At 47.3% G+C, this 10,544-nt stretch overlaps 1 long non-coding RNA gene across 1 annotated transcript; it reads right to left on the bottom strand.

Annotated features, from left to right (window-relative positions):
- Positions 1-1,732: 1,732 nt before the first annotated feature.
- LOC140706061 (uncharacterized) lies at positions 1,733-5,233 on the bottom strand. The gene is made up of 4 exons (XR_013543618.1): positions 5,170-5,233; positions 4,927-4,977; positions 4,477-4,560; positions 1,733-1,853 (listed from the first exon to the last, which is right to left on the bottom strand). It is a non-coding gene; the product is annotated as an uncharacterized LOC140706061 (long non-coding RNA).
- Positions 5,234-10,544: the final 5,311 nt, after the last annotated feature.

Raw genomic sequence — 10,544 nt, forward strand, 5'->3', positions numbered from 1 at the left:
TCTGGCATCTTTGGAGGACAGGAGTTAGAACTCTGTCTGTGTTCTGGTGTAGTGTGTGGGATAGCTGAGTATTTGTAGCTGTGGGATCAGCTTTTTGTCCTTTTCAGGAGATTGGGGTATTATGGTAATCAGGGTGTTTTTTGTTATGTGTGTATTGTTGTGATAAGGGGGGAGATGATCTGTCACTGTTGTTGATGGGTGTCATTAGTTAGTCTTTTGTGTGCAGTGATCACCAGTCCTTGTGGCTGGGTAGAGTTCATTGACCTTTTACATGCTGTATTTTTCAGTGCTGGAAGCCAGGCTTTGTTGAGTTTTAGACTTTTTTCTTTTTTGTTGAAGAAATGGAGAAAATTTGCTATAAGCTGCAGGCATTCTTATTTTGTGGTGTAACACCTATGGTATTTAGGTGCAATATTTAGCAGTTCCCTCCCAACTACTGGTAGGTAAAACACTGGCTCATCCATGCACCTCCTCAGTTATAATGGCTGCCAAATCAGTATTGTAATACATGGAGTTAATCACATTAGGATATTATCACTGGTGTGGCAACAACTGTCAGGGATTGTGTGTATAAATAAGTTCTCTGGCTCATCTCTTAGCCATTATCCAGGGTTAGAGACATATAATAAATGGTGGCTCAAATCCAATTTGATGCCAGAGTCCACCACCTAACTCCTGGAGTGTTGAGCAGGGGCTACATTTGTGTTGCCCACATCTGGTTAACTGCATTCCCTGGTTTTATTCACTCTAAGCTTGACATATCTCCACCCTCTTCCTAATTCAGTTATGGCCAAAACATCCTGCTTGGGGTTGTTTCAGTTCAGGGAGATCTCTGAAAGAATCCAGTCTACAGTAGGTTGACTAGTAGGTTGAGGAACCACACCCAGAATATGATTGCCTCCATGCTTTGCTTTCTTTGTATTTGTTTCTCGACAAGCAGATATAGGAACAGCCAAAGAAGCTTGGTGCCTATTTCTGGAGGCACAATCTGTCCCAGTGATAGCATGAAAGGATCCTCTTAAGTCTTACACTTATATCAAACTGAGAACTACTTCTGTGTATCATCATTAATTAAAAAAAATATTCAGGGGCATTATGATTGTTCATGCATAGCCCATTGTGAAATTCTTATATAGTCTGTGCTACTGCAATGGGAGAAGTAAAAGGCAAATGGGAAGGCTAAGCTATTGGACAGTCTCTTGTACGATTCACTAGTACATAATTCTTCTTATTATTACATTTTTATCCTGCCCTTAATCTAATGAACCCAGGTCAGCTTACATACTATCCTCAGAACAAGCTAGTGACTGGATCACTCACTGGGCTGCATAGTGAAATGAAGATTTGAACAGTAGCCTCATCTGGCACAGCTGAGGAATGGGGAACCTTTGGCTTTTGGATTTGAGTTCCCTAAATCCCGGACAACATGGTCAATAGTAAGGGATTATGGGAGCTGTAGTTCAAAACATCTAGAGAGCTAAATGTCTTTCCCCCTGGCCTGACCGCAAAGCAGCAGCGTTTGCACAAGGAGTTCTGCTCACACCAAACCCATTATAGTTTACTGTATGTGTCATTGAGCTTGGGTTACATTCAGAGTGGAACCAAAAATGTAGGAGATCGGGAAAAGATGGGGCCAATATTGTGTTTCATTTCTGGAGTTTTCTATTAACATGCCTGCCTTCCCCCATCTCCTACTTTTTGTCTTTTTGCCTCTCTAGCCTTCTCAAGCATTCTGGAGATCTGAAAAGCTTTCACACTTTTATGGAATTTTGTTTCTTCATCGTGGTCTTCTGTGAATGCACACAAAGGGTTAATACCAGCGCCAGCGTCGGTCCTCTCGGAACATTCTCTAGCTGCAAGAGAAAAGTAACAATGTTTAGGACTACCCCTACTGCACACGCCCAGCCTAACCGTCCCTCAGTTCCATTTTTCCGCCTGGCGGTTTGGAACCTCTCGTCTTAGCTGCATTCTTATATCTTAGAAAATCGGATTTATTCCTTCGTTTTTGACCTAAAGTTTTGGCTATACGGACTACCCTCGCGTTTTTTCCCTTCAAACTAGACGACATCGGTTCTTCTCTATTTTCCATGGCTTTCACTCGGACTGTTTTACGGACTTCTTTGCTTTCTCCTTTGGACTAGTCGACGTCGGTGTCTTACCACCCTATGTCCCCGTCCAGACCCTTTAGCAGGTGTGTGGTGTGCGATCACAAAATTCCCCACCAAGACGGCCACGATACTTGTTTGTATTGTTTAGGGGAGTCGCACAACTCCAAAACTTGCCCACACTGCAAAGCTTTTACTAAAGCCGCCCTTAAGGCTCGCCAACAGCGCCTTAAACTTCACCTGTGGGAGTCAACATTGTCTTCCACAGCGCCTTCGGAGGGAGAAATGGCTTCCACTTCTAGAGCAGCCCCCGTACAATCAGTGGTTTCTAAAGTCTCAAAAGTGTCGAAGAAGTCCGCAGCGTCGAAGTCGACCACTCTTGCTTCGAACCCCGAGCCGCCGGCTCCTGCTCCACCGAAAACGAAGCCGTCCAAAACATCGAAAGCCAAGGCGTCTGCCAAGCCTAAGGCGACGTCCCTTCAGCTGTCGCCAGCCTCCGGGTCGATACCTTCTCCGATCCTCGAGGAGTTGTCGAGACGCTTCGATGCTTCGTCCGGGGCAGCCATTCCACCTCCTGCTCGACGCACTGAAGCCGTGCCGCCGGCGGGAATATCTTCCCAGACGCCGAGCCAGTTGGTTGGAGCCACTACTGGCCTGACTTCTGCCCCACATAGCCCATCTCCTGCGGGCCAGGGGTCGTCTCCTCTGTCGATCTCGTCCGTACACTCCGGATCGAGATCTTCATGGGACAAGTGTCCTCGCTCTCCCGTGCGTTCGAGGTCGAAATCCCCTCGAGACAAGCGTCCTCGCACGGACAAGCACCATTCCTTGAGTCGGTCCCCTTCTACCGACCACTCGAGATCGAAGTCTCCTCGACGAAAACGGTCGAAGAGGAAGCGTCGAGCTTCGACCCAGTCCGACTCTTCCCACCTTTCAGAATCGAAATCTTCGAAACGTAAACGCTCTAGGAAGAAGCGCAGGTCCCATCGACGTCGTAGCAAGCACCGACGTCGATCCTCTTCTTCCTATTCCGTGGATTCGGACCGACCCAAACGTCGTAAACACCATCGACGTCGACATGGTCGTTCGAGGTCCATTTCCTCGTCTTCGACGTCCGCGTCTCGGGATCGGTATCATAGAAAGATCCGGTACATTTATCTGTCCTCTTCGCCGGAGTCCACCCGTCCTCAAGGTCGACGTCGAGTTATCCGCGTCGGGGCTAAACCCCCTTCATTACCGGTTGCCCCTGCACCGCAACCAGTACCTTCAACGTCGGCATCAACTGCGGTCCCGTCACAGCCTCAAACAGCACCAGTCGGCATCGAGGGACCACCTCCAAAAAAGAAAAGAGATGTCTTCTCCTCGGACCCAGATGAGGTGTCCACAGAGCAGTCTTCTGACTCCGATCAGGAACAATCCCTGCCCCTGCCACCTCACGAGTTGCCTCAGGGAGATGTGGTGGTTTCGGACACTGGGGATCCTCACGCGTCTTCTCCATCTGAGGACTTCTCTTGCTACTCCCAGATGATGTCAAGGCTTGCTAAAACCCTGAAGTTGGACTTGAATCTTCCTTCACCTCCGGGTGAAGACTTATTCTTCGGAGACATTAAGAAGGATAGCACCGCTCCTCCCAGTATAGCCTTTGTATCAGTGGTTATGGAGACCATTAAGGAATTCTGGGCTCAGCCTGCGAATACTCCCAATGTTCCTCGTCGCACAGAGAACTTTTACAAAATTCATGGGGCTGACACCCATTTTCTGCTCAAGCATCCAATTCCAAATTCACTCATTGTAGAAACAAGTTGCTCCAGACCATCTGCCAAGGTTCACGTTACCCCCGTTGACAAAGAAGGTAAAAAACTGGAGATCATAGGCAGGAAAATCTACTCCCTCATCACCTTGTTGCTCCGAGTCATCAATTATCAGACTGTGTTAGGAGCTTATCACAAACAGCTCTGGCTCAAAGTTTTGCCAGGGCTGAAAATGATACCTGAAGACACCCGGCAAGCTTTTCTAAACTCATATGAGGAGGCTCAGACAGTATCCAAACATGAACGCCTCTCCATTCGCCATGCAGCAGAGATCGCTGCTAGGGTTCTCATGTCTGCCATTACTATCCGAAGACATGCTTGGCTCCGTTCTGCGGACATAATGGATGATGTCAAATCTAAGGTTGAGAGCCTCCCCTTCGACGCTAGTGGCTTGTTCAATGAAAAGACTGACTCCCACTTAGAGGATCTCCACAAAGCTAAGAGGACTGCAAAGTCCTATTCTGTTCAGACTCAGTCTAGACAGAGAAGACCCCAATGGCGTAAACCTTACGGCCAATATCAGCAACCTTCTCAGCAATACCGTCCTTATAAACACTTACCTCAGCAACGTTCCGGACAGTCCTCCTCTTCTGTTCAGGGATACCGGCCTCGTCAGTCTCACCGTCGTCAATCCTTTAAACCACCTGGGAGAAAACAAAAACAGTATCTTTGACTTTCGTCCTCCCATACTCACCCATTCACCACCCACCACCCGTCTTCAACCGTTTCTACACAACTGGTCTGCTATCACAACCGATACTTGGGCTCTAAGGATCATTCAATACGGTTACCAGCTGGAGTTTATAAAATCTCCTCCGCTAGGCTTCATAAATTGCTCCCCCTTCGATTCCTCGCTAGAGGAAGAAATTTCATCTCTCTTGGAAAAAGATGCCATCTATCCAGTACCACCCCGCGACATACAACACGGGTTCTATTCCCGTTACTTTGCTGTATCAAAATGAGGAGGAGGCATAAGGCCCATACTCGATCTAAGACTCCTAAATACTTACCTGCGACCCAGACGGTTTCGAATGCTCACCTTAGAGTCCATCATGCACCTGCTGAAGAAAGACAACTGGTTCGTCCTTATAGATCTAAAGGACGCCTACTTTCACGTCACTATCCACCCCGACCACCGCAAGTATCTCCGGTTCATTTTTCAGGGCACAATTTACGAATTCCAGGCCCTGCCATTCAGCCTGTCCACAGCTCCCCGAACTTTCACCAAGGTCATGGCCCCAGTGGCAGCTTACCTTCGTCTCAGGGGCATCCACGTCTATCCTTATCTGGACGATTGGCTAGTGGTCTCCACGTCACGGAGGCAATCCCTGAAAGACACAAAGTTCATCCTGTATCTCCTTCTCAATCTCGGACTCACTGTCAACAAAGAGAAGTCTCACCTCATCCCCTCCAAAACTGTACAGTACATAGCGGTCTGCTTAGATGCCGTGAAGGGTCGTGCATTTCTCCCCTCAGAGAGAATACACAAGATACAGCGAGCCATCAGAAAATTCCAACCACGTGGCCGGGTGACAGCCCATCATGCCCAGCACCTTCTCGGCCTGATGTCTTCTACCACACCGGCGCTAGCCCACGCTCGTCTCAAGTTACGGTCGCTCCAGTCATGGTTCCTGGCTCTTTTTGACCCCATGGTGGACAGCCAGAGGAAACGTCTTCGTGTCACGCCAGAGCTAGTCAGACAGCTCCAGTGGTGGACGTACACACCTCACCTCACGGTCGGCCGTCCTTTTCGTCCACTCCGTCTCACCGCCCAAGTCACAATGGACGCCAGTCCGTCCGGCTGGGGGGCACACTGCGGCCACCACACCATTCATGCCCTCTGGACTCCACAGGAAGCAATGTTCCACATCAATCACCTGGAGCTGCTTGCAGTCATCAAGGCGTTCAGGTCCTTCCTTCCACTTCTACAGGGCCGCGGAGTTCAGCTAGTGACGGACAACACTACCACAATGCATTATGTCAACAAGCAGGGAGGAACTCATTCTCAATCACTCCTATACCTATCCATCCTCCTCTGGGAGTGGTGTTACCGTCACCATGTCTATCCAGTAGCCATCCATGTGGCCACAGAGGACAATACAATCGCAGACACTCTGAGCAGGCTTCAACATCAGACACACGAGTGGGAACTGAACCCTCTGGTCTTCAAGGATCTTTGCCGCCAGTGGGGGAACCCCGTGTTGGACGTTTTTGCATCTCCTCAGAATGCAAAATGCCCCAGGTATGCATCTCGGGCCGGCCTCGGCCTACACTCCCTCGGCGACGCATTCATGATTCCATGGAATCAGGGCCTCTTGTACATGTTTCCACCTCTTCCGCTGATACAGAGGTCCCTAGTGAAACTCCGACGTTCGATGATTCCGGCCATTTTCATTGCACCCTTTTGGCCTCGGCAGGTGTGGTTCCCCACTCTAGTCCAGATGGCAGTGGACTCCACAACCCTCCCCTTATGGCCCGACCTATTGACCCAGGAGGCAGGCAAAGTCCTTCACCCGGACCTCGAAACGCTCCACCTGACAGCGTGGAAGATCGTCCCGAGATCAAGGAAGTCTTGAATAGTGCCATCAAGCCTTCCACGTCTCGCTTGTATGCGTACAAGTGGAAAAGTTTTTTGAAGTTTACCCAGCAGAGGGGTCTCGTTCCGTCCCCTGTTTCTGTTTCCACGTTTTTACAGTACTTGCGTTACCTGTTTGACTTTAACCTTACTATTTCTACTATCAAGGTGTATTTGGCAGCGGTTGTTTTCTTCCAACCCAGAGGCTCACCCTCTTCCCAGCTTTTCTCCCACCCTACAATTAGGACGTTTTTGAAAGGCCTCTCTAACCTTCGACCTCCTATTCGTCCACCGATTCCACAGTGGTCCCTTCACCTGGTCCTACACGCCCTTTCTAGGCCTCCTTTTGAGCCCATGGCTACCTGTGACCTTAAGCTGCTCTCTTTGAAGACACTATTTTTGGTGGCTATAACATCTGCTCGCCGGGCTAGTGAGTTAGCAGCGCTTCGCTCTGATCAGCCATTTCTTCAATTCTTCAGGGACAAGGTTATGCTCTACTTGGACGTCTCATTTCTTCCTAAGGTGGTCTCCGATTTCCATGTAAATCAGCCACTGATTCTCCCCACCTTGTTTCCGTCTCCGGCTACCAATGCTGAGCGCATGCTCGATGTTCGGCGATCCCTGGCCTTCTATGTATCTAGAACCAAGGAATTTAGACAGGCGAACAGGCTTTTCCTCTGCTACTTTGGTCCAAAGAAAGGCTGTCCAGCCTCGCCGTCGACACTCTCTAGGTGGCTTGTATCTACCATCGCTCTCTCCTACGAGCTCAACCGCAGAGACCCCCCAGAGGGACTTAGGGCCCACTCCACCAGGGCCGTAGCCTCATCGACTGCTTTACTGCGTGGCGTCGACCTGCCCGACATCTGCCGGTCCGCTACCTGGTCCAATGCCTCTACCTTCATAACCCACTACAGATTGGACATGAGGGCAAGGGATGAAACGAGGTTCGGGAGAGCAGTGCTAACATCTGTTCTTCAGTGACAGCCCACCATCCGGTTAGTAAGCGTGCTAATCACCCTTTGTGTGCATTCACAGAAGACCACGATGAAGAAAGAAAGGTTACTTACCTGTAACGATGGTTCTTCAAGTGGTCATTCTGTGAATTCACACAATCCCGCCCGGCCTCCCCTCTGTCTGTCTGTCACTGGCATCTCTATAGGTTCAAGTGCCTGTGGCGGACAAATGGAACTGAGGGACGGTTAGGCTGGGCGTGCGCAGTAGGGGTAGTCCTAAACATTGTTACTTTTCTCTTGCAGCTAGAGAATGTTCCGAGAGGACCGACGCTGGCGCTGGTATTAACCCTTTGTGTGAATTCACAGAATGACCACTTGAAGAACCATCGTTACAGGTAAGTAACCTTTCTTTTTACTGCTCTAAGCAGTTAGAGGTTTTATTTTAAAACCGTTTATCCACCCATCTTTCACCGATCAGATGTGGAAAGAAGCAATTCATATTCCATCCAAAAGTCCTGCAAAACCATGCGAACAGCAACAATAAAATTGCAAAGAGGAAAAAAAAGAGAGAAATCAAGTTCAGAATATTCAAACAGCTGTGTGGTCTTTTGATCTCTAGGAATGCATGTGGTACTGTGGTGATGGCATGTTTACAAGCTACATTGGCACATCTGTTTAACAGCCAGAGTACCTCTCATCCCAGAAAATGTCTGACATTGTATTTCTGGAAGGATGCTAGGAAGTCCAGTAGGGAATTATTGTCACTTCCTGAGAGGCACCATTTTCAAAGTATGTTGTGACTACAAATCTAATTAATATTTATAGCATAGATTAATAATAAAATAAAGGTTGGCAGTAAGAGGCATAGGCATTGGAACACGCCCAGCACAGCCCACTGTGCTGAGGATCGCATTTCTTTTAAGTGCAGGAAGGTAAAAACCCCGAACATAGATTAAATTTCCTCTCTCTCCTTTTTAAATTTTAAGCCTTCAATTTATTTACAGAGCAGTTCTGTTTCCTGGGATGAAGGGAGATCTATCACAGAGTATCTACCACATTCAGAATCCAGCCACCTTGTGGGAAATGTGGGCATGGTTTTGCTGGGGTTTAAACCATCAGGTTTTTTTTTTTTTTAAACCACCACATGTCTCTTCCGTTGAAACAAATGGGAAAGAATCATGTATATCATCTCCAGACGGACATGCTTGCAAGGCCTTTTTGGGTTGTGGGTAGCGGAGGTGTGTCTGGGAAAAGAGAGCTCTTAGGATAGCACAGGCTCTTACTATGACTCTTGGGGTGCACCTGGAATGCTCTGGTCTAGTCTCCACCACCTATGCAACAACCTTGACCTAGGTTAGCCACAATGACAACATATCCTGCCATGGTGGCCCCATGGAAAAGAACTTCCATAACACTCTACAGCCCCTCCGACCTCCCACCTCCCCTTCCTTGGAGTTTAGGACTAGTTCTTTCCTTGCTCGTTTTGAACAAAACATTCATGTTTGAAGTGTTCTACTTCTCATTTGGTGTAGATTGCCTTTCAGTTTTCTGCCTTTAAAAGCAAGATACATAAAATAAATACACATATAGGTGTCACATCTTAATATAGGCATGCTTTACTTATAGACTGGATCTGTAATTTTTTTTTTTAAAGAAAGGCTGACATCCCAGTTTTTAACATATTTGCCGGCACAGCTGCTTGGTATAAGACAGGCCGTATGGCATCTTTTGGTATGATATGTTAGTGCAGCAATCAGCCCTGAGATATATCTGGGCAGAAACAGACAAGATACCACCTTCATAATAAGAAGCAGACCCTTTTTTTCTTCCTGCCACGAAGGTTCAGCAGGTCAGCAAATTGCAAATTAACTTACTATTGTTCAGTGATTGATTGTTGGGAAATAAACACTGGATTCATTGACAAATGAGCTGTGCAGACATGAAAATTTTGAAGCAATGTGTATTTGGACGGGTTATTGTTCTTGTTGTTACATGCCATCAAGTCACTTCCAACTTATGGTGGCTTTACTATGGTCTTTGGGATATACCAGTGCCATTTCGCAGTGAGTTTTCCTGGCCAAGTGGGAATTTGAACCAAGGTCTCCTGGGTCTTACTGCAGCACTCTATCTATTAAACCTCTATCTACTTGCACCATCTAAGTGTGAAGCTGGCATTTAATTTGTTTCTGCCCTCTCTTGAAGGTTGTCTGTCCTCTCCATAAAATAATAACTTTTGCCTCTTGGCACTGTGTTAAGTTGCTTAACCATTAGCAGCCCTGCATCCAGGGATCCCAATGAAAACTATTTCCCTCTTACCTTTAACCATGTTAACCTATGGCAGGCTAACTGTTCTGCATATAGCACAAAAGGACATATCTAGATGTGTGATTCAGATAATTCAGATGAGGAACTAACCTTTAACAATGAGACTGAGGTGAGGATGAGACCTCTGTGATGGGAAGTCGCAAGGCAGAACTAGTGTTTCTGGTTCTTGCCATGACATGGCCCACAGTGATCTGCCTGGCTCAGCAACCGGGCTACAAAGGCCAAAGAGCAGGAGACTGTTCGGGCATACCTAACATACAAGAGGACTCAGATAACAGAGCTCACTGCCCTGCCACCACTTGTGCAGAAAATGGATCCTGTAGATTAATTATCACCCGATCTGTTGGTGTATTATAATACTCTATTCAGAGACCTGGAGAGTATAGTGATCCTTGGAGCTAGGAGATCTAAATCCTTCTTCCTTGGAAACATTCTCTAGTAACACTGAATAGGACATAAATCAGATTGCTAGGAGTGTACATGAGTGGTGAATCAGGCCTTGAGGTAGCAGTGAATGAAGAAAACTGAGTCAATAGAGGGGAAGGTGCTTATTTTAGACAGTCATCAAGAACAGGGTAGGATTTTTTTATTTTTATTTTTAAAGGTATGACATGGCTGGTGGTACATATGCTTAGCTATCATGCTCTCTGTCACATATCCCATTTTTCTAGCATATCCAGCTCGCCAGCCTCATTCAATCAGTGTAAAATATTCTTCTTCTTAGAAAATGGAAGCTACAATAGATCCCCATCCCTTTTGTCTACTTTGGAGTTGG

The sequence above is a fragment of the Pogona vitticeps genome, chromosome 3, assembly GCF_051106095.1.
Source record: "Pogona vitticeps strain Pit_001003342236 chromosome 3, PviZW2.1, whole genome shotgun sequence".
NCBI lineage: Eukaryota > Metazoa > Chordata > Lepidosauria > Squamata > Agamidae > Pogona > Pogona vitticeps.